The sequence below is a fragment of the Diabrotica virgifera genome, chromosome 3 (genome assembly GCF_917563875.1).
Source record: "Diabrotica virgifera virgifera chromosome 3, PGI_DIABVI_V3a".
NCBI classification, from domain to species: Eukaryota; Metazoa; Arthropoda; class Insecta; order Coleoptera; family Chrysomelidae; genus Diabrotica; species Diabrotica virgifera.
Window position 1 is genome coordinate 47,687,873 of NC_065445.1, and position 23,379 is coordinate 47,711,251.

At 32.2% G+C, this 23,379-nt stretch overlaps 1 protein-coding gene across 3 annotated transcripts in view; it reads right to left on the reverse strand.

Moving 5' to 3' along the window:
- LOC114325820 (homeodomain-interacting protein kinase 2) overlaps positions 1–23,379 on the reverse strand; it is a 273,933-nt gene continuing 250,554 nt past the window's right edge. For 2 of the 3 annotated variants that reach the window (XM_028273951.2, XM_028273950.2), the window contains exon 17: positions 1–23,379. This exon is cut by the window's right edge and continues 11,674 nt beyond it. The gene's annotated coding sequence lies outside the window, so the exon portion shown is untranslated. The other variant, XR_007697026.1, reaches the window with a different exon arrangement.

Here is a 23,379-nt window from a genome sequence, read left to right on the forward strand (position 1 = left end):
TTAAGCCTTGAACAAGCTTTATTACTGCAAAAACACAATATAGATCGCAAAATCCAATAATGTGTGTCTACATCAGTAAAGTCAAGTACTTTTTCACAAAATGCAACATTAATTCATATAGAGAAAAACATACTAAAATATTTGATAAAACCCTATGCAAGCTTTTACAATTATAAATTTAATCTATGATACATGCAGATAGTCTATATTACATTAAGTTTACAAATATTCTTTCAGGCCAAATCACAATAATTAGTATCTAGTTTATTTTTCAAACATCGACAAATTATTTGTACGAATACTAATGAAAACATTTAGTTGAAAAAATGGGAGTTGACTGTTCATTCAGACGTAAGAAAGTCCAGTAAAACAAGAGCTTAAGGTTGATCAAGCATTTGAGGGGATTAGTAGTGACTCTTGTTTGTATGTATCTTTTAACGAAAATGCTTTCTCCAATAAGAATAGAAAAACGAAACTAACATGGGTTATACCAGGAGTAATTTGTGCAAAATATTCGCCATATGAAATATGTCGCTGGTACCTATGATTAATGTGATTCCTAATACATTTCCAGTGAAAATAATAACTCTTTGATAAGTGTTGGCGATACAATTCTTTTTTATATGCGTGTCCGCGAAGATTATAACTCCCAAAATATTTATAACGAAAAGATGTAGTTCATAATAATAGATGCCGACGAAAACAATTATTTCCCTTTCTGTTTCTGTTTCTACCGACGAAGCAATTATTTCTGAGAACTTTTTAGTAATTATAATTTTCGTGGACTGATACTCCTCAAATAATTATGCAGGGAAAGATTCAAGGAAAAAGAAGCATAGGGAGACGCAGAATATCATGGCTGCGCAACCTGACAGAATGGTACGGATGTACATCAAATGAAATTTCAGAGCAGCTGTCTCTAAAATCCGAATAGCTATAGTAATTGCTGATCTGTCGCGGAGATGGCACTTAAAGAAGAAGATATCATATTAATAATTAGTATTATTTCCAAACAAAAATTCTGATATCAGAAAAATCAACATATCATCCGAGACCGTGAAGAACATTTTTTACATCCCGTTAAAATCTTTAAATTCATTAAAAATAAATGTACTATGGCAAAATAAACTTGGACTAAGACGAAATTTTGTTCATTAAGATTATACGTATTACTTACCACTACAATACCAATACTAAAAAATACACCATCTTATAAGAATTTTTAGACAAAATCCCAGTTTACTGGACTTTCCTTAATTCAGCAATTATTGAAATAACATTTCGATTGTTCTTCTACTGACGATTCGCCTAATTCAATTTGCCACTAATAAACCATCAAATACAATTAGTGCTACTTGTTGCTTTTGTCATCGAAAAATTATCAAAACGATTTCATTTTCTAAAGACCTTTCTAGCGCTTGAACTATACAAACACCTCTACATCAATAATTGTATCACTCAAAATTTTCTGGACATTTTTTAATTTTAAATCACATTACATCGTTTCTTTTCTATTCTATGCTTAGTCTCTTCCAATTTTTCAAGCTGTATATACATTTTGGGAAGTTTTTAAACGATTGATGGTAGTTTAAGACATTTTTTAATTCATTGGTAATAAAGATATTCTTTTTCTCATGATCATCTTTCAGTGCGTCACAGTTTTTCGATTTCTCTCTAACGCATTAAATTGTATGTGACAGAAAAAAAGGCACGTCTGGGAATACTTCGGTAATTATTCTAGTTCGGTGATTATTCTAGTTGTCGATAGATGGCGCCATAATCAAAAAAGAATTATTTATTAAATAAAATAATAATATTATCAATATAATCTGTACAATTTATAAGACTATACAAATGAAAGAAAATACCATTTTATAAATGCAATAGACACAATTGATTTGGTTTTATTCCAAATTGAAAATAAAATTTGACAACTGTCAGATTTAACTAAAATGTCACGTTAGAATAAATGTCATAAATGTGTATTATCACGGACTTACCTTTTTTTCTATAATTTGTGACGCACTGAAAAATGTTCATGAAAAGGAGAATATATGTTTAATGTGAGAACCCTAATTTAGGAAGCAACAATAATCTAGTACTTGGCAAAATTAAAGCTATCGAAATTTGAATAAATAGAGCACTTGTTCAATTTTTCACATGCAAAAACTAACCTTCTATTTTTGTAGATGTATGATTTCAATAATTTGCATCGTCAATTTTAAGCTAATCCTTAATCCAACCCTTACTAATAATTCCTACTGGGTACTGTTTCATCCCACTCCCTACCTACACATACAGAGATTGCTGAGACGTCGCAACTGGTGATTCTATCTAGGGCTCTATTGATTGTCACTTGCCACTGAGGGCACATCAACGTTTTTCTCTGCTGACCCGCAAAGGCAGCAAAAAGTGCAAATAACTTTTCTACTATGACCCGCTGAAGGGTGCCCGCGCTTGGACCTTTTTCTATGGGTTCCATTACCATTGAACGAATGCTTTAATTCTCTATGTAATAGTCTAACAGCCGGTTTCACCAACGACAAATAGTAGTTTATTCGATGAATAAAGTTATTCGACCAATAAATCCGACACATCTACGTTTCTCCAACGTCAAATAAGACTTATTTATTTATCAAATAAATATTTAGTCTTCGAGTAAACTGACAAGTTAATCTCGCTTTAAGTATCTATAACAAAGAAAATCAGTTAAACTTTAAATTATCAAAATATTATTGAAACAAAAATATAAACGTCTAATAAATTTTATTCGACGAATAAACTGTTCACCGATTTATTTGTTCTTGGTGAAGCCGGACCTAAGACAATATTTTAAAGAAACCGTTAACCCGTTAAAAACATGTAAAACTCATGCACGGAAGTTAATCCGTATGTGTAACCGGCATGTGTTCCCGAGACGCAGGTAAAAACAGTGACAAAACAGGACTGTGGTAAAACTTTTTATGAATTGTCATATCAATATTGTCTGTATTATCATAATTCCTCGATAAATTTTGACTTAAAGCAGCAATCTAAAACAACACAACTCCGAAATTATATTAATAATTGCATATACATACATATGTACGTTCCTTTATTGTACAGCGCCACTACAAAGGAATTATATCAAATAATAATAATAATGAATGGACTGATGAAATATAAATGAAACACAAAGAACGACAATTGAAATCAAATGGTACGGTACATCCCGAAAAAAGTAATTGCCGAGAAATCATGAATGAAATTAGTAATTTAGTAAAATGCTTTTTCAATATGAGGTGTCTCAATCCTTAAGGAATTACAGCACTCAATAATTATTTAAGTTCCAGACAAATTCAGAAAATTCAAATTCGCGAACCTATCGGAAACTCACTATTCATTCAGTGGCGAATCTGCGAGGTGCTGGTTATTGACAAATGTTAGTGTAATCTGCTATTCAGATAGAATTATGCTCTTTGCAGTCTCATTGCCACGATTTACTTAACCAATGCCTCAAAATTCAGATGTTCGAATGTTTTTCCTTTCTCCAGAGGATGTGGCATATATGGTGCTTCTAATTAAATTACGTATCGAACGAGAAGCTTGAAAAAATTTTGTGAGTCAGTGTAGTCATATTCTTAAGAGGTTGTCAAATTTGTTTTAAATTTGAATGAAAGAAAATTCATAGATGTCAATTGGTCACTTGGATAGATTTGATTGTGTTGTACAGTTTTGCCCGAGTCGATTTTATGCAGAAATTGTCGTTTATTCATTAATTCGAATTAAATGTTTAAAATATTGATCCTCATATATTTTTGAAACTGTGATCAAAACAATAACACATTATTCCCATTCTTATAATGGCAAATAAATACAAAAATGCCCCATGTTACCATCAAGCGTTTCAACTTCCACATTATTTTGGTCCAACTAACAGTGGCAGGTTAATGATGCAGTCAGTATGTGCAGTCGAAATTTTTAACATATCTTTCTGAAAATCCCGAAAGGCTTCGGCAGGTTCAGAAAATATGAACGTTTACAAACAATCACACAAAATTATGTACCCTGCTAATGTTTACAAGTAGAAACTTTTTTGTTTGTCATATTTACTTATATTTTTATTACAAATTAAGTAGGTATTTCAAACGAAAATTGACGATCAAATGTTTACATGACCTTAAAATTGCTTCTTTTGATATTACTTATTCTTATCCATCAACACTATTAAAATTTGCATTTGCTGCTAAAAAATATATATATGTGTATCAATAAAGTGTAAACACAATTATTAATAATCTATATCTTAATTATACTATAGGCGCACGAAATGCAAGTATGCCACTCAGTGTTCTTTTCTACGCCTTGTAACCTTCCGATGAGCAACCTTTTTTTGTTACACGGATGACAAACGGGGGTAAAAAATGACCCCAGGTCAAAAATGACCTGGAATTAATGTTTTCAGCATTTAAATCTTAGCAGTAACAATTTGCTGTAACTCAGCCTCAGTAAGATATTTGCGGGCCATATCTTATATGTACATAAAATACTAAGAAACTATAATAATATACGCCAGGAAATAATAATAATGTCATAACTGTAGCAGACAGGAATGTCATGATTTGTATATAACAGGCACCACAGTCTAAAAATAGATTTAGACAACGCGCAGTGTAAAACTACTTGGAATTCCACATAATAGACGGTATTTTACTAAACATCAACTTCAGAATATATTTTTTATTCGTAAAATATAGGGAATTTTTTTTATTTCAAAATATGAGGATATCTAGAATGATATTAAAGTCAAATAAAAAAATAATGAGTTAAAAATTGAAAATACGTTTGAATTTATTAAAGAAAAACATACGCTGGGGTTCAAATTTACCCCCTTGGTCATCCGAAGGTTAATGACCGAAGAATCCGAAAATAATAGCAGTAGAGAGCTAGTAGGAGGCCAAATATGTTGGTGTTTGCTTGGGGTTTTATTGCAGTCTTGATTGTATAAGTTCATGACCCTGGTAAAATTTTTACCACTGTACTAGGGTGGTCCGATAAGTACTTAGCCTACAACAGAAAAATAAACATTTTGGGAAAAGTGGTGATTTATTTCTGAACATCAGTGGCGGCTCGTGGTAATTTAAAAAGGGTGTTCAATTAAGGAATGTAATTAGAGAAACGGTGAATAATAGCCGCGGGCAATTGCGGCACAGGTGACAAAGTTTTTGGGGAAAAAACCCAGCGGGACCTAAGCGGATTAGTGAAACTATTATAGTTTCCTGCTTCTCACCAAATTATATATTTACTTATTGCATAGGCGTTCGTTAACAAATTATCAATAATGAGTGCTTCGCCTGTTTACTTTGTGGAATATTAATCATTTTTTATTATTTATGTATGGTAGGTATACATAAAATCTGTAACTAATTTCGATTAAATAATGCATTCATTTCCACACCACCATTGAGGTAAAATGCAAGGCGCGTTTTTTTCCTATACCCAGAATCTAATAATTGGCGAACATCAATATTGCCAATATCTGAGAGTTGAAATTCACTTTTTAAATGAATTTGGGAAGATCCGTGTTTTTTAAATTTTGTTGATAAATGAGATAAATCCCGAACGCCCGTTTTTGTCCACTCTGAAGATATAGTTTCATTCTTTGAAAATACAAAACATGGAAAACGAAACAAAGAATGTAGTTTATCATACCCACACAACCACAGTTTTTTTATATTGATCAACTTTGAAGCAACGTTTAAACTTTTTGTTTTTTATAGCACATTCTTGTATCTCCGGCTAAGGTGGACCATTCTTTTTTATAAGAAGTCGATTTTCAAAACTATTTGCATTTTCTTTTATAACTTCCACTTAATAAGGCTCCATAATAAAACTACTAATATTGTATTTAAGATTTAACCTTATGTAACTAAATCCCACAACAGAAAATTCCAAACTGTGAACCGAAACGCTCCACTGGTCTCTGCGTGCACTGCACAAATCCTCACTGTGTTAGATAGGCGAAATGCTTTTTCACCGATTTTAAGATTTCTCTTTCTAACTACAGGGGTAAGTTAGGACTGACTGGTTCATTTTGAATTCTGCACCAGGGCCTGGATTCCGTGCACTGTAGATATCTACAGTCGCCTTCTATCGATGTCACGTGTCATGAAAATATTTGAATTTTTAGCTTTAAGTGAATTATTTTCTAGTTTTGCTAGGTTATACTCTAATTGATGCTGAAGTGACACTTAGTAAAACAAGAAAATATTTGAATTAAAACTAAAAATTCAAATATTTTTATGACAATTGCCATCGACAGAAAGCGACTGTAGATATCTACAGTGCACGGAATCTAGGCCCAGAGCTTAGTATCTGTACTTGCCACGTGCATCCAGCGGCGTAGAGCAAGTAAATATGATTAATAAATAAAGTTATATTTTAATGATTCTATGATATTAAAAAAATATTTTAATATTACATATTATGTATAATATTTATGAGATTTAAAAAAACTGTATTTTAATGAACTTTTATTGGGTGTTCACTGCACAAGTGAACCAATGGAGAAACCGCCCCTGCTGAACATAGTCTCCTTTCAGCTAGATACACTTGACGCAGCGACGCTTCAACTTCTTTAACCCGTCGGAAAAATATGTTCTCTCGAGGTATGTAAAGTAGACTTCCTACCTAGTTAAACAATTCGTTAAACCAATTTTTGACGTTCGCCATCGAAGGGGAAGAGTAACCGTACACGGCATTCAAGAAGCGCTCTTTGATTTGACTGCTTGATTTCTTTTTCAAACACAAGATTCAAATCAATGACCGATATTGCTCTTTTTATATATTTCTAAAAACCTCAACAGGCTCATTTGCACACACTGTGAAAACAAAACTACAAGTCGGATTCGGCTCAGATTTTGACACATACAACAAGAATGTATTGGACAATGGTAGATTTCTTTTTCGATCGTGGCGCTCTCGGACAGAGAGACTAAGTACTTATCGGACCACTCACGCACTCACCGATATCAAAACTTTTAAAAAACATTTAAGGATCTTAAGATATAGACGGTGGAACAACTTGGATTTAATCAGCAGTGATTCAGTTGGTCAGTTTGTTTAAATTTTCTATCAATTGTCATTACAAGTTAGTTGAATATTAATTTACAGTACGTCAAGAAGCAATTTTAATTCAAGCTGTTTTTGATAGCAATCGTGTGCTGAAATTAACCAAATCATACGAAAATTTGATATGACATTTAATTTTTAACGGTCCTAACATAAAGTTTTCACAGCATTTGCTAATTTCTCCATTAGCAGTAATACAACACAAACGCATGCTTTAGGACCAATGCGAACTATCTGTTATCACTGCATTATATTCTTTACATCCTAACTTCCAAATATATGAAATATGTTTAAAAAGCATACATTTGAATTATATAGGGCATTGCTCAGTGAAATTTTGAAAATTTTCAGTTCATTTCTCGCGTTATGTAAGACTTTCTTATTTTGTAGTTGACTATAACGTACTTACCTCGTATTCCTTAACTGCAATTTCTACCTAATGCTTCGTCTGTGCCTTATAAGCCTGGAAACCAATGTTGACATCCTTATCGCACTGTTACATCAAGTCATCAAAATTTAAAGAATGGAAACGGCAATGGGAAAAATTGAAAACACATTAGTTAATTAAACATGATTTTTTTGCATTCCACATATTCTTATGTAGAGTATCTGGAAGAAAGAATACACAAAAAATTCGGTGGCAATTTCCGTCATGCTTGCTTTTATATTTATTTAAATTTTTCTTATTCTCTTTTCTTCATTTTCTTGATCTTTAATATTATTCCCTTATTTAGTTCGAATAGCTTTCTACTATTTTCTTTAGGTTTGTTGGATATATTGTGTATAGTCTGACAATACAAAAAAAATTGTGTTCAAGTCAATGAAAACGATGGCAAAAATGCACGATATGGGGTTGGAATAGCTTCCGCATCCACTGTATAGCCCAGATCTCTCCCCCAGTGACTAATCTTCTTTTCCGTCTAAAAAAAAGCTCCGTGGGGAGAGATATCGCTCCGATCAGGAAGTAATCACAGAAAACTTCATTTATATTTTTTTTTTCAACATTCCATATGTACCTAGTGCAGAGCAGTGCTGTAGTTATGTTGAATGGAATATGTCTCCGTAACTTTTTTTATGTATTACCATTGTTTTTTAGGTACAAAACTAAATTAAACGTCAAAATATTATGGATCTTATGTAAGATGGAAGTCGCAAACAAAATCGGGTGATTACTATGATAATAGGAGCTTCAATGTCGTCATGATGGGCAATGCACTTTTTTTATATTATCGGTTTACAACGTTCTCCGTCTTCAGATACCCGTTCGCCATTCCTCTCTGTCCACACATTGATCTACTTGCAGACCTCTTTCCTCCATGGCTTTGTTTATTCCTTCTTGCCAACTTTTCCTCGGTCTACCTCTTCTTCTTCTACCTTGCGGTTTCTAGTTTTGTATTTGTTTTGGGATTCTGTCCTCATGCATTCTTTGCACGTGACCAAACCATCTTAGTTGTATTTCGTCATTTATTGTATGTGTGACCTTCATTATTTCTCGTATCCGCTCATTGGTGACATGTTCTCTTCTTGATCTTCCTGCAGCTCTTCTCCAGAAATCCATTTCGGTGACCCCTAACATTTGTTTTGATTTTTCCTTTATAGGCCATACTTCGCAGCTGTATGTTATGATGCTTTTCACTAGGCATTACGGATCTTTTTTTATTTTGATTGTTTATCTGCTTGTCCCAGAGTAATGAGTTTAGAAGTGCAATTGCTTTCCTGCCCTGAATATTTCGTTCTTTAATGGTCCAGTGTTCCATCATTCGTGATTTTCATACCCAGATTCGTTACATGTACTGATTGTTTGTCCTCCGTCTAGTATGAAGTCCTGCAATGTTCCACCGATATTCATATATTTGGTTTTTCCTATGTTGATCTCTAGTCCCAATTTCCTGTATTAGCTTTCTTGTAATTTATTATAACATTCAACAGGATAAAGTATCCGCATCAACAAAGAGCAAAATACACTACGCATTAAAGCTTCCACTACGTATGTCATTCAGATTTAAACCTGATGGAGCTTATTTGAGCAGCTTTTAAAAAATTATGTTGTAACATGAAATACATTTTTCAATTTTAATTATTTTTAAAAATTGTCTGACAAGTTCTTTAAAATAGTTTCCGCAGAATAGTGGAAAAAAATTGTAGACAAAGTGAAAATTATTGGAGATGATTCATTTCAAAGGAGCTATTATTTGATGCTTCCTAAATTGTCTGATCTTGAGGTCCAACGAAAGCCAAACCAACGATAAAAGAACTTGCGAATACGAAATATAGAATGTCATTCCTCAGTTTTTATTCTGTTTTCACCCATTTTACAAACATTAAAATGTGAAAACCTTGAATTATCCATGTCTGTCTGTCCGTCCGTAAACACAAATCCTCCGTTATTAGAACAGATAGAATGACTGATAAGGTATCGAATGAAACCTCATCAATACTGTTTTAGAGTCACCGAAATAGTACATGGGATATATAATTCGACGCACTTTAGCAAGATGAGAACAAATATATACTTCAGGTTAAAAATTTCTAATCGGAAGTGTTTTATTATATCAATCGTCGCGTTTTGATGACATTTCCGGTTAAATTTTGTCACAAAAGACCAAAAGTATGCCAAAAATTAGTCAAAATTAATAAAATCGTCTATTCGACGTAAAGTTACAAGAAGAGTTCAAATATCGACTTCCGGTCACACTGAGTGAAAACCTACGACTTACTAAGTCCAATTGCTTGTTGAAAATATATTCGTTACTTATTCTGATTTTCTATTCAAGAGGTTAGTACATAATATTATTGTATATTAGTAACAAAATCTCAAAATTTCACTGATGCGCGATTAAATATTTTGATTAGTGTAATAAATATATAAACGTTTCTACAGATTGTCTAATTTAAAAACGGGAAAATTCGAATTTGAATGTGCAAACACTGGTATGGTGCTTCTTAGAGGCTTTTGCAGTGCGTCACAAGTGACAGAAGAAAAGGTACGTCCGTGATTATACACATTTATAACTTTTATTCTAGTTGTTGATAGATGGCACTATAATCGGAAAAGAATGATTTACTTATTACATATCTATACGACTACAATCTAGAGTTCGTCTCAGTCTTTCAGTGTGGCATTAATTTTAACGTCATACATGATTTTAAGAATGTAGAGAATCATTGCATGACATTTTAGTTAACTCTGACAGTTGTCAGAATCGTAATCAGCTAAAAATATGAAAAGGTTTTTGCAGTGTAGCCCTTTTATTTGCAATTTGGTATAAAAACAAATCAATCGTGTTCATTGCATTTATAAAAAGGTATATTCTTTTATTTGTATAGTCGTATAGATAATACGTAAATATTTTTTTTATTATAGCGCCATCTATCAACAACTAGAACAAATATTATAAAGAGTATAATCACGGACGTACCTTTTTTTCTGTCATTTCCAACTTAATGTGTTAGAAAGAAATCGAAAAACTGTGACACACTGAAAAAAGCCTCTGAGAAAAAGTATAGACAAACTTTTAATTTAAACATTTTGTTTATTGAAAACAGCTATATGACTGACATACATTACATTATGCTTATTAAATACAGCAGTGTTATTATATTAATAAAGGGTAATGATTTTTTTATTATTTGTACTTAAAGAAATACACCAACACTGAATAGTATATTTAACGAGTTTCTATTCACACATTCTATCACTCGTACAAAACTTTAGGTATGTACAAAAATTTCAAGATTTTTTTGTAAATGACATTTCGGAAGTGCTGTTTGCAATTAAAGTTTAAAATTTATATTTTTATTTTTTCCTACTAATTCCGTCTCACGTGATCAACAACTAAACCGGGAAAACCGGAGAAAACAAGATAATTTTTAAAAATTTATTCGTGAAAAAAGGTTCCATATGTCACTGAGAAAGAGTGTGACGGGCTGGGAGAAATCTGGCAACATTACCTTACAACTCTCCCTCTCTCTCTCCCCCAACCCTTTCGCCTCGCTGCATCTGCATTGCTCAATCTCTCAACATTGCCTTACAACTCTCCCTCTCTCTCTCTCCCACCCCTTTCCCCTCGCTGCATCTGCATTGCTCAGTGTCGGCCTAGCCAGCCTTCGAAGATGGAGGTCTCGGTCGCTGTGCTACGTTTTTTAAAATGCAAAATGGATTTCATCTATTGACATTTATCGTCAGTTATTCGTTCATGGGTAAACGTGGTGTAAGTGTAAGTTCATTCAAATCAACCCCTTCGTGGCTCAGTAAGAGAGCCTACCTTTGAACCCAAAGGTCGAGAGTTCGAATCCCAGCTAGGTGGGAAATGTTTTTTATTATTAAACAATTAATAAATGGAAATAATTTCTATCCTTGTGGAATCGGTGCCCACCTGTTCGGATACAATAATTAGTGTCACCTTGTAAAGACAATGAAGTCTACTTTACTAAGAAACAAAACATTTACTTAACACACACTACAAATTACTCCCTTGAGCTATAGGAATAGTATACACCGCTAAAGGATCCAAAACAAGGCCAGAAAACAAAACAAGTATTTAAATTTAGAGCATTCTTTTATCTTTTTGAAATCGATTATCGAGGCAACAATATACAGTAGTGGCAACATATTTAAATAGTTCATCGATATCGTAAGACGGAGTTTGTAGGAAAAACCCTATATATAGATTTTTAAACGTATTATTAATTTTTCTAACGTAGTCTTTCACTACTAAGGCCTCTATAAACATCAAAATTATCTCTATGTCAAAATATCATTCAAAAATAACAAACCCAAAAATCATTTCACAACGTAAAACTATATACAATCATAATAAATATCATATATACAATCGCTTTCAACAAATCTCATTTTGTACTATATTTTGTATATTTTTTATTGGTTGAAGAAAAATTCGTTAAATACACAAGTACTATTTGTAAATAAAACAAAATAGGACCAAATACCATGAACAGAAGTACATTTCCTAATCATTTTTGATTATAAATACATGTATACCTTACTTCAATGAATCAGTCAGTTTTTGTAAACAATGATTCCGGTTCTTTCAAAATACCTTTTCGTTCATTAGCCAACTTTTCAGTATAAAGTCTTTGATTAGCAACCGTCGTTTCTGCAGTCAACAATAAGCATGTAGCAGAAATTCTGGTGTACAGTTGCCATCAAGATATTGCAGAAAACCTTATTATTAATCATATTACAAAGTTATTTGCAGAAACTGCAACTGCATGTAGCAGAAATTCTGGTGTACAGTTGCCATCAAGATATTGCCAAGATATTGCAGAAAACCTTAATCTTAATTATATTACAAATCTATTTGCATTTTCAGTGGTGTCGTTAAGTTTCAAGAGGTAAACATACTGAATAGCAGGTATTATAATTAAATATACAATAGATTAACATTTATTACTTTCTACCTGTATCGGAAGGTTATCCACACCAGTCAAATACAAATGACGTTGTAATAAGCTTAAGATTGAGGTTTCTGCAATAACCTGATGGCAACTATACCTCGGTAGTCCAATGGCTCAAGCGGTAACTTTGAGTGGAAGCTCAAAAAGTCGCGAGAGTCGTTGTTATCGGGTATCATAAGCAATTTATTGTGAAAACAGAGCAGCCGGTTTTACTCAGTAACAAGTCATTCATTTTAACACACTATGCAAAATGATTATTATTCTATTACGCTAATAACTCTGTTGTTTGATGATTGGTAAGCTGATTAACAATACAATATTCATACCATATTTATGCCATATTTTGACAGATAATAAATGGCGCCTTATAGAGCTGTCTATAAAGAGAGAATTTAAGGACAAAAGTTAATAAATATGTAAAAACACGTGAATTTAAACACACCTACATAATAATACATGAAAAAAGGACTGCCAACAACCACTGAAGCTAGAATATAATATGAAGAAGAATACAATATTACATAATATGTAAATATAGTATATTATACTATAAGAGAGTATGTAAGAATATGCGGGAAGCATTTTGTGTTTATCCAGATGATCAAATAGATATATTTTAATTATTATTATCAAATATACCATTTAATGAATGCAGATATAACCAAAAATTCGAACCCGGCTAATTAATAATATAAAGTTTGCACAAGTCTAATATGACAATACAGAATGGAGAAGTTTCGTAAATAATAAAAATCGGCATTATAAAACTGAAATCTAAAAATTTAAGTACTACTGATTGTCTAGTCAGGAAGACAATAAAAATATTAATTTAAAGAAGAATTTATAATAAGACAAATAAACAGTGCTTTGCAAATAAAATAACATTTAAGGCTTCTCGAACAATAAAATAACTGGAAGGAACATATACATTATTAATCATACATTACTAATCAAGACGTTTTATTAAGAATACAAAATGAATAACAGCTGCTAACCAGAATAAAAACAGCCAAAATCGAATACTTCGGTAAGAGTATGATGAACACCGAGAGATATGGACTGCTGAAACTAATTTTACAGGGAAAATTAGAAGGCAAACGGGGACCAGGAAGGCGAAAGATTTCCTGGCTGGAAAATTTATGTACATGGGTTAACACAACAACCACAAATCTTTTCAGAGCAGCAGTGTGCAAGATTGCAGATTGCCATGATGGTCGCCAACATCCCAAAAGGATAGGCACTACAAGAAGAACGCAACGCCTTCCGGTATAAGTAAAATTAATGCGGGTCGCCCCCCAGCCTATTAAACTATCCAATGCGAAGTCAGTCTGCCAACTCGCTAAAAAATCGAGACTATAACTAATTATTCATAATATTTATATTATTTTGGTGTCACCAGGGAAGTGTACCAATAACTTTTTCAATATAAAAATCTTTTAGTAATATTTTTAATATTTTCAATATTATTAATGTTACTATTAGGATTGAAAAACTTCATCTTTCAACTGCCAGATGACGCTAGTCATCTACCCTATTTGTTTCAGTTGCAATGTATGGGAAAAGCTCTCGGTGCTGGTCAGTTAGGATATGGAGAACAAGCCTGCGCTCTCTCCGATGAGATTCCAATAAGAATCGAAAATCGCGATTCAGAGAGCTGGATTGCACTCCGTATTCTAATTGAAAAGTAAGATTGTTTTGCCTTCGCATTGCAACTGAATAAAAATGGTATACATTTTTATTTTATTTTATTTTATATAAATATTATACATCAAACAAATATTCGGAATACTAATAACGAAAATATAGATTTCAAGGACTGAAGTGTGCTGATGAGTTACAGCTTTTATAAACATCAATATATACGATGAAAAATAACTAAGGCTTCATATTGTTTCAATTCATAACTAAATTATAATTAAGACTACAATAAAACTGTTGTTTTTACGTTGACTTTGTTAATTTAGAAGTATCTTACCGGTACCCTGAAAATTATCACAGTTTTTATGGTTTTAGTGTCCACAAAAAAACTATTATTAGCAATATTAGGCAACGATAGCAGGCCAAAACCAAATAATAAATCAAAACAAAGAACAAGTCAAAAGAAAAATATTGAAAAGTTGATTAATGACTTCAAAATGATGTCAGCACGTTAACCACCCAAATAGGGCAGTGTAAATTTGTCCCCATGGGCCAATTTATTTTTTTATGACAGTACTGAAGCCCATATGTATCACGGAGTCTGGTCGGCCCTCTCAGTTGTGATCCACGTGGCACATAACGTGTTAAAGGAAACTCCAACCTACTAAATATTGTTTACAAAAACCAAACTTGATTCAGCTCCCTAAATCATCCTACTCAAGCAAAAATAAACATAAATGTACCTTGTTACGTCAGTTTATTAAGTGGTCCAAAACAGCAAATATAAAATTCCGACAATCCATTGTTATTTTAGTTAAAATACAAATAACTACTAAATAGCCTATCACCATTTAATAAGGTGTTGAAACACCACTAATTTGCTAAAATATTGACATGATTCTACACCAGTCTTGTGTAACACTAATAATATAATAGTTAAATCTACAAAACTCTAAGGCAAAACAACCAAATAAGTTTCCGAAAATATTGCAACAAATTCTAATTTGTATTAAATTATAGTTTAGATCCCATTATGGAATAAACAAACTTTGTACGTTTTAACAGGTGATTCGGTGAAACTGTACGATTTGACAACGGTGATGACGATAAAATACGAGGTGCCGCGGGCTTGCGACGTAAACGTTGTGAATCTAGAGAGTGGGAAGTTTAGATATCATGGAAACGTGGTCTGGTGAACAGCGCGCATTTGCTGTGAAAGCTTATTACAAAAATGGTGAAAGTTTTGTGCGTGTACACCAAGCATTTCGTTTACACTACCATTTAGCGTCCCGTTCACAAGACCAAGTTACAAGACTTGGGTTAGAAACTTTGAAAGTAGTGGTTCAACATCACAAAAAAGAGGTGGCAGTGTCAGAACTGCTCGCACACCACAGAATATTGAAGCGGTGTGCGACCAGTTCTGACACTGCCACCTCTTTTCTGTGACGTTGAACCACTACTTTCAAAGTTCCTAACCAAGACTTAATAGCAGCGGAAATGCAGCGCGGGGCGGCAAATGTTAGTGTAAACGAAATGCCCGTTGTACACGCACAAAACTTTCATCTTTTTTGGTAATAAGCTTTCACAGCAAATGCGTGTTCACACGACCACGTCTCCATGGTAACTAAACTTCCCACTCTCTAGATTCACAACGTTTACGTCGCAAACCCGCGGCACCTCTATTTTATCGTCAGCACCGTTGTCAAATCGTACAGTTTCACCGAATCACCTTGTGGTTGGTTCAATTTGTAACAATTTATTCAGCAAATGGCATTTTCGCCTCCAGTTTTCATAGTGCCTCTACCTTCAGAACGGATGGAATTATCATAGATCATAGACACATGAAATTTACAATTATACAGAGTTGCCGGTTCGCATTACGTATTTGACAAGGTATACGAAAAATACCTAAGGTAACAGCATTGAAAGGATAGCTAAACGAAAATGGTGATGGTCAGGACAAATAGTGAGAATGACACAAACTCCATAGACAAGGCCATGGGCGACCACGATCGTCATGTAACGACGACGTAAGGAAATGAATCAAAATTGGATCATTGGAATTAAAGAATGACAGATGGGTTGAAAACAAGAGGAGGAGACCTATGTTCGGCAGTGGATATTCGAGGCTGGATGATTTCTTTTTTAATATTATTGTATGTTTTTATTATACTATAATCACATCACTGGTTTTGATCTTCAATATACAATTATATCTAAACAAGTAAAAAATCTAGGAAGAACTGCCACAGGGATGGAATCCACATACTATCATGGATTATAAAAAGTTACCACGATCCTATGGTAAAAAGGCATATTGATATTGACACGATCAATTTTACAAAATTGGACAAGTATTAAGAATGCTACAAAACTGGTCCAACACGTATGGGGTGTCCATTGCGTTCTTATAGCTATTTTCAATGTTCCGGGGAAAATATTGTCATATCACATAAGCTAAAAATAGTAAGGCATACAATGGAAATTGATTGGACAAAACGGATGAAAACTGCACTAGAATACAGACCAGTGGTGGCAACAACAGAGTGTCTCCAGAAATTACATGTTTATTTGCTGAATAAATCGTTTGAATATTGCCCATTGTTAACTTTTTAGAATTTGAAAACGAGAAACTCGTTTATTTTTAGTACCGTCTGTAATAAATAAATAAATTATTTTTTATGTGTAACAATTTCATTATTTCACTATTGTTTAATAAATGTATTTTTTTTAATTTTAAACAATTCAACAGCATTTTAAGTCTATATTTACAATCTGTTTATTATCTAATAAAGATATCCCTATCTCTCCTTTTTAATTGAAATACATTCAAAAACTTAATTGACTCATTTTGCCGAAGAGCTTAAAACATACTATTCTGTAGTGCAGCCTTTAGATCATATAGTAAAAATCTTAAATATTTGTTACATCTTAATATTGGAAGTGATTAAAGGATTCAAACTATTCTCTTGATATCTATGAGAAATGTAGATCTAATTGAAAATAATAATAATAATAATCGCAATTATTAACTACAACCATTATATAAGCGCTTTTCTATATATGGTAACTAATATATAAATATAACCAACCCAACATTATATTATATACAAACAAATTATCCAAAAAATAATGTGCCAATAATATATATTTCATCATTCCATTTTGCTGTAAGGCGAGGTATGTACAAAAAAGAGTTGTAGAGAGATTCAAGAAAATGGTACTCACTTGTTCATTATGATGTGTTCTATTATTTACTTAAATTTATTTCTGATTCCGGCTTATTTTGGTTTTTTATCCAATCTTGTTTTTTGTCGAATGACATTTTTCTCGGCGAATACGTAGCAGAAGTACAATCAACAATATAAATAACATGTAAAATTTTATGTAGAATCGTAATCTGCTGTAGTAATAGACTCGATTCAATTTTTCGAAATTGTCACAAATAAAAACTGGTCTTTCGAGCCGGATATTTTAACCTTTTGTGAAATAGATTTGAAATTATCATGGATTTTTGACTTCATGTTTTTGGTAAAGTTAGCCAGACGGTATTTTTCTGTACGGACAGTATAATAGAAGAACACTCAACAGTATCGGTAAAAGTTTTAATTTAGTACCGAAATTTGTCGTCGATAACAGTTCAATGGTCCTTCTTACCGGATGTTTAGATCTTATTTGAAAAAATATTGTATGTACAATGGCTTTTTGTCCAAATTATTTTTAAATAAATTAGTCAGGCAACATTGCTGTACGAAAAGGTGGACCAATAGATAGCAGAAGTATCTTGTTTTCTCTCTTTATAACATAAGACTTACTTAAGTTAATCCAATGTACAACAAACCTGAACATACAAGTTGTAGAGTAAATGGTCCTTATTTCTATTGAGTTTGAACTAATTATTCTAAAATATAAAAAGAATTTCGTTGATTATTTATCTCTCTTATCACTTTCTTTTCAAGTACCTACCACAGCCCATACGTGTAACGCATACTTTCAGATGTTTCGGTTTAGGGGAGACTACCTAGTAATATGAGGTACTTTAAAAATTATTGTGCTAAATATTTTGATATCAATCCTCCCTGAGACATCTTTCGAAAATATGCGCACATGGATTCGCCTACTCGGTGTTGTGAAAGTGCAGTTTTTACAAAAAATACTAACATCAACTAAAAAATTTTGATTTTTGGTTCTGCACGACGTTGCATGTGAAGGGCGTTCCCACTTTTTGGAGATTTGTTAACAAAATGTATGTCACTGTACACAGTTCTCGTCCTATGTAACACTTTACTTTTGAGCAAACAAGAAAAACTTCTGATAACTGTTTTATTTGATAAAAAGGATACATAAATAGATATATCATTTATCTTTTTAATCCACATGCGGATACAGACAGTAAATATATACAAAACAACATCATTTAAATTTTTTGTCTGGCGTTTTGCATGAGATCGAATCGATTAAGATACAGCTTGGCAACACTGTGAGTTCTTTAAACAATGATGAATAAGTGACTTAGTTCCTGTTTTTTGTTGGAATATTTTTGGAATTGCAGGTAAAAGTGCTACTTGGCTGACTTAGTCTACATTCAATCAATAAAACACGAAATTTACAGTATTAGTTTGCCTCGCTGTTCTTGGTATCGTTTCTATACCTTGTTTCACGTTAAGAAGAAATGTTGCGTTTATGAAGATTAGTGTTGCCAAACCTCTAGGGTACGGGTGGCTACTCGACTGCCTATATACGATTCATTCTAATCAGTACGGCGTGGTATCGGCGCGCTTCTATCGTCCATAAGAAATACATTGGCCTATCTAAGCAACTTTCTATTCTTAACGTGAAATTCTGTATAGATAAATAAATGCGCACTTGACAGACACAAAAATTCTTTATATACTTTTACTCTTCAATATCAGAAGTTTGTCATATAATCCGAGAACTGCACAAGGTCGACTGCATACTACGTACGTGAAGACTGAGTTACATATATGTAAATACTTTTCAACGAGCATGGCTAATTATTTAAGAAATGTTCTAAAGCTTTCAGTACTAAGTACATGTGTATATAAAAATATGCTTCACGAAAATGAAGCCAACCTTGTTGAACAAACCTTTTCATTCTTCATTCTATATCGAAACTCGTCATCGAAATTAAAATAACTGATTTTTTCTCAGTAGTAACAATATTCTCTGATATATGCGTAGAACAAAAATATATTAAGATGAATTGAATACTGAATACTGCAACAAACATATTGCCACGAATAGCGATTTCCAGGATTGTTTCAAAAATATCAAGATCCAAATCAAACAGACTAAGAAGAGGATTAAAACTACAAACAACAAGAAAAAAATAGTATATGAATAAAAGGGAGTACTAATAAAAATATTTTAAAAATACACGGTAATTATACAACTTTCAAATTTGTATAAATCACCAGATATAAAAATATACAAAAAAAAAATAATAGCAGTAAAACGTGCAAACGATTCTTTCTCTCTTCTCTCTTCATTTTGATTCTTAATAACAATGTCTCCAATCCGGGCTACAGTGTATAAGTGTAAAAGACCTATATTACATAAATTATTACTCAAAGGTTTGTCACGGCCTTCATGGACCTTGGCAATACTTTTTGGTTTTCAATTTGAGTGGAAATCAAGCCAATATCATTCCGGACCACAGCCTACCTAGGTCATACTCTCCTATGAGCTACCCAGGTGGTTGGAAAAATAAATCTTATATAATAATAGACGAAAGAAGCTTTACAATTACCTAAAAGTATTACCTCGCTTCAGATTCATCTTCTTCTCATATCATTTTGCTCTCAGGAGTCATACCAAGCTTAGGATCCACCATCAAACATCCAGAAATATTAGTACAGTCAAACCCGCTTATTAAAGTACCAGTTATAGGAATATCCCGGTTTATGAAATATAAATTCGAGGTCCCGAAACGTTTCCATTTACTCCTTAATAAATTTATCCGTTTATTGGAATACGTATTAATAAAACAAGACCGCTTATTAGAATATTATTCAGGTCAACGAATAAATTTTTACCTACAATTTCGAATTTCCTAAAAAATTAAATTATGTCTTTTATTATGGTTTCTCGCCAAGGGCTTCGAAGGCCTGTAGGTAGTGCTGTTTTATTTATATTATTTGGGTTTGTCAGATAGATAATACATATTTTATTGCGTTGTTATGAGTACCAATTCAATCGTTTATCGACAAATTCAGTCGTAAAATAATTTCCTTTGTCTACAAACTATACATATTGCCACCCAGTTGCCACGGGTTTGACTGTATAAGCAAAGGAGTAAGGCAAAGTTGTGTATTGTCCCCTATGCTGTTAAACCTTTACTCGGAGCTGCTATTTAAGAAAGCATGGGAAAACCTCTCTACAGGAACAAAATTTGTGGACTTAAAGAAAAATCTAATAGAGATATGCAGATGACATTGCCCTACTAACTGATACTGACACGAACTATACGTACAGCTGAATACAGAGAAATGTTTGCAGCCATAGCTGCTCACGCCCCAATGATACAGACGTCACATAAAGACGAAGGATTACATCGTCATTACTATGGTGATCACACTGTTTTAGTTTTGATAAAATAAATATTTTATATTTTCAGTTACACTTCATAAAGAAGTCTAATTCCAATTGAATTTGTTTTAAAAGAACCAAAGATGAACACAAATAAAAATTTATAAAAATTTTTTGGAACTAAAAAAGTTGGAAAAATAAAGAAGTACAAAGAGATATTAGATAAATATATAAAGAGTTAATTGCCTAAGGAAGTTGATGACTTAAATGATCAAGTTCGAGATTTTGAGTTTTTTGTTCTAAATAACCAATATTTAAAAATCATGATTAATACAAAGACCGAAATAGTTGTCAGTGATTCATTTCGAAGTTCGTGAATCATTACGGAATTTGAGGCGAATGAGGAGTAATTTCAGTGGCGCGGGCGTGTAAAATTATACTATGATTATACTATATTTTTACGTGTATAATTTTATGTTATACTATTGTTTAACAAAGCAAAAAGTAACATTTCATGCAACAATTTCCTGCCAACTATTTCGTTCTTTGAGATATGTTGTTTATTTTTTAATTTTTTCGGAAAGCACACACTAGCAAAATAGAAAATAATATGCCCAAATTGATCTCCTAATTGAAGACTTTGAAGACCTTGTATGGCCAATATGTTTTTTATATCATAATGATAGTACTACTACTAAATTTTATGTGCATTTGGTTGTACTTTCAATTATAGTAATGAATAATGAAAAGGCTGTTTCAAATTATCTATGACATAATACTGACAAAATTTTAAAACAAAGAAAAGAACTATAATAAAAGCCCCAAAAATTAAAATAATATGAGCAAAAACAATATATTAATTGCGACAAGCAAAACATTTCGATGACAATAAATTTTGGCAACTATGCTACTTCGCTGTTATTTTTAATATTTTTTAAAAGTTAAATCTATTACGAAACCCTGTGCATTAGTTGAAAATGAGAGCAAAAAGATCTAAATAATATATATCTAAAATGACTGTCAAGTCTAAAATACTAATATTTGTCTCTCAATAAGGCGTTACAATATTATTAAAACTAGTTAAAGCGAAAAGGTTTGTGAGTATTGGGCAAAATCGACTCAACTGCGTCTTTTTTCGTGGTTCTTAAGTAATTAGTCGTAAGAGATTTGGTAAAATGTATAAAGTGTGATAAAATAATGATTTCTAAAAATGCTGGTTCTTATTTTATTGTCTGACTTCAAACTGCTAATATCGAGGAAATGAAGAATTTTTTGAGTACATTTTCAATGCTTGATTCCATGGAATTGGAAGCATCCGATGAAAAGTTCTCTTGGAAGAAATCGAGCAACTGATATTTCAATACATGATCTTTGTGAAAATGGAGATTGTTAGACTTTAAATAAATAGATTTTTATCTCATTTTTCAGCCCACTGATTTTAAAGCCAAATACAAATTACAAAAACAATACATTAGTAAAAAGAATATTTTAAGTATTTTTCTGGAACTACCTTTCTTTATTACATATCAGCTTCTGTCAAATATATCAGTGGGAGTTTATCACGTATTGTAAAATAAGTTATGTAATCGAGTTTATTGTTCTTAGATCGGAAATTATTTGCTTGTTTGTAATTGTCCAACCTCAGGCAAGTTCACTGTTATGAAATTTTGACACTAATGCCCGATTTCACCAACGATACCTAAATATTTAAGAATTACCTAAGTGGGTTTAGGTACTTCCTAACTCTAAAACGGATTTCACCATACGATAAGAATTACCTAAACCGCTTAAGCATTACCTTACGTTAGGATACGGATTTCGATCTCCCTAAACTTTAGGTATTACTTATCGTTGACAGTCGGGTTATATTTTTACAATTTTGACTAATGTACTTGTGACGTTTGTCAATAATTTGCTTCTTACCTTAATTTTTCTATTATTCTGTAATATTAGGTATTTTATTAGTTGTAATTTTGTATTTTCTTTTATATTATTAATATAATATGTGTTGGAAAATATAGAAAATCCTTTGGAGTTTTTTACAGGTCTGTTGGCAAAATTATGTAGTCTACCTACTACCTAACAAACTAGTGTTGTGTTTCAAAAACCCATTCATGATATAACTTAAAGTGTGTCATTAAAAAATGAATAATAAAAAACAATTTTCAACATATTATATTTAAAATTATTTCAATAATGATAATTCAACTAACTTTAATTTTTCGTCATATGTGAAATTTATAACTCTTTTCTTTTCCTCCATTTCACTGTACATATACAAATAACATACAGTACTATATTTATTATACACAAACTTAATGCACAATTAACTAACTACTAAATAAAATAACTTTAACAGTACAAAACTGAATAAAACCAAATTGGCAAACAAACAATAATGACAAATAATCGAAAAAGTAAGAAAATGTCATCTTATTCTTCTTTTTATTTATCAGAAATAGTTCAAACGTACCCTAGGTAATACCTAGGAAAGCATTTCCTAGATAAGCAGTTCTTTTAATTGTGAAATGCGATTGTTCTTAAGTATTGACTTAAGAAGTTCCTATCGATAAGAATTACTTAATAAGGCAACTGTTTAGGTATCGTTGGTGAAATCGGGCATAATTGTCATTTCATAGTTTAATTAAGTTATATCGGCGATTT